The sequence below is a fragment of the Lactuca virosa genome, chromosome 4 (genome assembly GCF_052849685.1).
Source record: "Lactuca virosa cultivar CGN04683 chromosome 4, Lactuca_virosa_CGN04683_v6, whole genome shotgun sequence".
NCBI lineage: Eukaryota > Viridiplantae > Streptophyta > Magnoliopsida > Asterales > Asteraceae > Lactuca > Lactuca virosa.
Genome location: NC_136429.1, coordinates 501,492,341 through 501,495,459, shown reverse-complemented (window position 1 = coordinate 501,495,459; position 3,119 = coordinate 501,492,341). Strand labels below are relative to the sequence as shown.

Below are 3,119 nucleotides of genomic sequence, written 5' to 3'. Positions count from 1 at the left end.
TATCCGCGTTCTCGTTGTCGCTCATCAAATCCAAGTTATAGTTATGTTCAAAGTCATAGAGATCAGATGGATCACTCGTACAATAAGTTATAAGATTAATAAACATAAGAATATAATATTAATTAACATAATAAAATCAATTTGGAAAAGGTATTGTTAAATTTTTTATACTCGGTTTTCTAAAAAATCTATTTATAATCTATTTTTTAATTCATATATAAACCATAGGCAATCGCTGTTACTTCTTACAAAATACTACGAAATTAAAGAAAAATATATATTAATTTAACTTTTTTTAAATGTCAACTATTCCCACCCATAAATGTTGAAATTTTTTAAATTTTCCAAATCTCAAAATTAAATTTTTTAAATTTCCCATACCTCAAAAATTCAAATGACTTAAATTTTTCCTTTTTCGGTGCTTGCCTCACTTTTGAAACTAGGTTTTCGATTTTATTGGGTTAAAGAGACGCCAACATAGACTTTCATGTACCATCCTTTTCCTCCATTCCCTCTCAAAGCTACTTCTCTTTCAAGTTTTAAGTCCTGCGACACCCCCAAAATCCGATCACGACACTTCTGTTAAACTCTGGCGAATCCCATCCCTATCTGACGGTGTACGGTTCCATGGTTTACGATCTTCGACTCCACATCAGCTCCTAATGTGCTTACCTTCTCTCTCAACCCTCGTGGTAGATGTCCAATTCAACAACCACGATTAACATGGATGCCATAACTTTTTAGAAACAATATGGTACGATTCATAGGACAATGTATGACCCCTCGTTCATGGAATCCTACAATGAGCCGTCTGGACACCATTTCTTCGATCAGGTCATCTTTTCCCATTTACTCACATTTCCAACACAAAGGTTTCATCTATTATATTTTGCACAACTTTTACTTCCTATCAGTTGCAAAGATTCAAAATGGAGCCTTTGAAGTTGGTTATATACTAGCGTATTTAATTTATGGTTGTAGTCATAGTCTCTATTAATTCCATAATGTTTTAAATGTAGTAATGTTATGTGACTTTAGCAGCTTACCATTCTAACATATCTCTTTCAAATTCCCCAATCGATTAGTTTATTTTGTGTGATGAATAGGTTGTATTATTGGATTTTCTCTATTTTACTCTTATATTTCTGTTATGTTGTCTCATATGTTTTGAGTTCTATGGATCTATGCTTTAAAATTTATTTATGATGTTGTGTGTGTTATTTCAATTTGGAAAAACTCAGATCTGTATATGCATTCATACTAATTTGGGTTGGATTTATCACATTTGGTTATTTGATCTTTAGCTAGGTGATTTATGATCTCTTTAAATTACTTACATTTCATTTCACCATATATGTTAACATTATGGAATATCTCTGCATGTTTCTTTCGTACGAGAACAAAATTCCTTGAAAACTATTGGGAGGAAGAATTTGATGTCCTCAACTAACTTCATTTTCATGCTTTTGGTAGTTGTGCATACAAGGCTTGATTCTAACGGAGGTGTTAAGGCCGACGACAACCATGAGCAAGGTGGATGAACCCCTATCTTCCCCTTTCTTCAACTGCTCCGCCCGTAACTGAATAGAGTGACAAGCTCTAACGTGGACACCAAATGTCATATCTCCACTTTCCTAACAGTAAGATTTTTAGGAAATATGGGTACGACAGTTAACACAATCTAAAAGTGTGATTAAGAGAAAGGTTTCATTCTTCTTTCAATTTTCTACCAATTTTCATGTTATTGTTTAGGGTTTTTGATTGTTCTATTTGATGCACATAGGTTACATTTTCCCAGACCTTAAAAAGAGTTTATGTTATATGTTTCTTTGTAACTTGATCATAATCTTGTTGTTGTTTTTGGTGATTACAGAATAACTATTAAACAACTTGCTCACCTGATATGTTGGTTGTCCAAAATGTAGCATTATGGACTCTAGGTAACTGCTACAATACATGCCATATTTTTTTGTAATGTTTTCCATTCTCTCTCTCTCTCTCTCTCTCTCTCTCTCTCTCTCTCTCTCTCTCTCTCTCTCTCTCTCTCTCTCTCTCTGGTACTTGGAATAATATGGATTTGATATTGTTAAGGAGATCAACTTCTAGGTATTATTCAAATTCTAATGTTTTAAATGATTCTAATGTTTTAAAGGGAACAAATGAACACGGTAAACCAAAATGAACAAGAATGATAATGCTAGAGGTTCGAGAGCCTAGCGTCTCCCAGGTGGAGATGATCCACTCTTACAAAATGTAAGTTCTCACTTCCTTTTTGGCATAAATTATATAAAATTTCATTTTAGAGAATGTCAATATCACAAAGTACGATTAGAATCAACTTCTAAAGAAAACTTATTTTCTCTTTGATTTTTATTATAATTTCATTTTTTATCAGGCATCACAATATTTCAACCCATTGAAGAAAACTATATGGATTTGGATTATTTGGAAAGGCGATTCCAACGATTAATGGTACAATGGAACCATGGTATATTCCGGACAAAAATGATGAATTGGAAGAATTGAGGGAACTTTTAAGGAAACAAAAAGAACAAAACGAAGAACTGAAGGAAATAATGAAGGTCAAAGATGAACAACACAAAACAAAATGTGCTTGAACAACAATTACAACCACAATGACAGTTAATTTATTAACGCTTTTAAAGAACTGAAAAAGTAGTTATAGATCAAAAAGTGTTGGCTTGTTTCTGGCAAAGTATTTATTTTAAATTAGGTTACATTTCGTTTCCTTGTAATAAATATTTGTTGTTTTATTAATGGTATAAATCTTATTTGAATATTTGTTTTTATATATTCGTACAAAATAATTACGAATTAATTTGTAAATTAATTATCCATCCGTAGCTATCTAGCTTTGTAACGAAAATATTCCTACGTAATTTGCTATGGAATCTGCTAGAGAATATAGACCATGGATTTTGTTAGGGATTCATCATAACGAATTTAGCTAGGGATTCATTACCACGGATTTTGCTAGGGATTGAACACCAGTTATTTTGCTAGGGATTCATCACCACAAAATTTGCTATGGATCCACCACAATGGAATTTGTGATGGAAGAACTACTGCGGAATTCGCAACGGAATCCTACTACGGAA

At 32.5% G+C, this 3,119-nt stretch overlaps 1 long non-coding RNA gene across 1 annotated transcript; it reads left to right on the top strand.

The window, feature by feature from the left end:
* Positions 1-509: 509 nt before the first annotated feature.
* On the top strand, positions 510-2,729 carry LOC145169423 (uncharacterized). The gene is made up of 4 exons (XR_013742478.1): positions 510-1,704; positions 1,874-1,940; positions 2,153-2,253; positions 2,396-2,729. It is a non-coding gene; the product is annotated as an uncharacterized LOC145169423 (long non-coding RNA).
* The last annotated feature ends 390 nt before the right edge of the window (positions 2,730-3,119 follow it).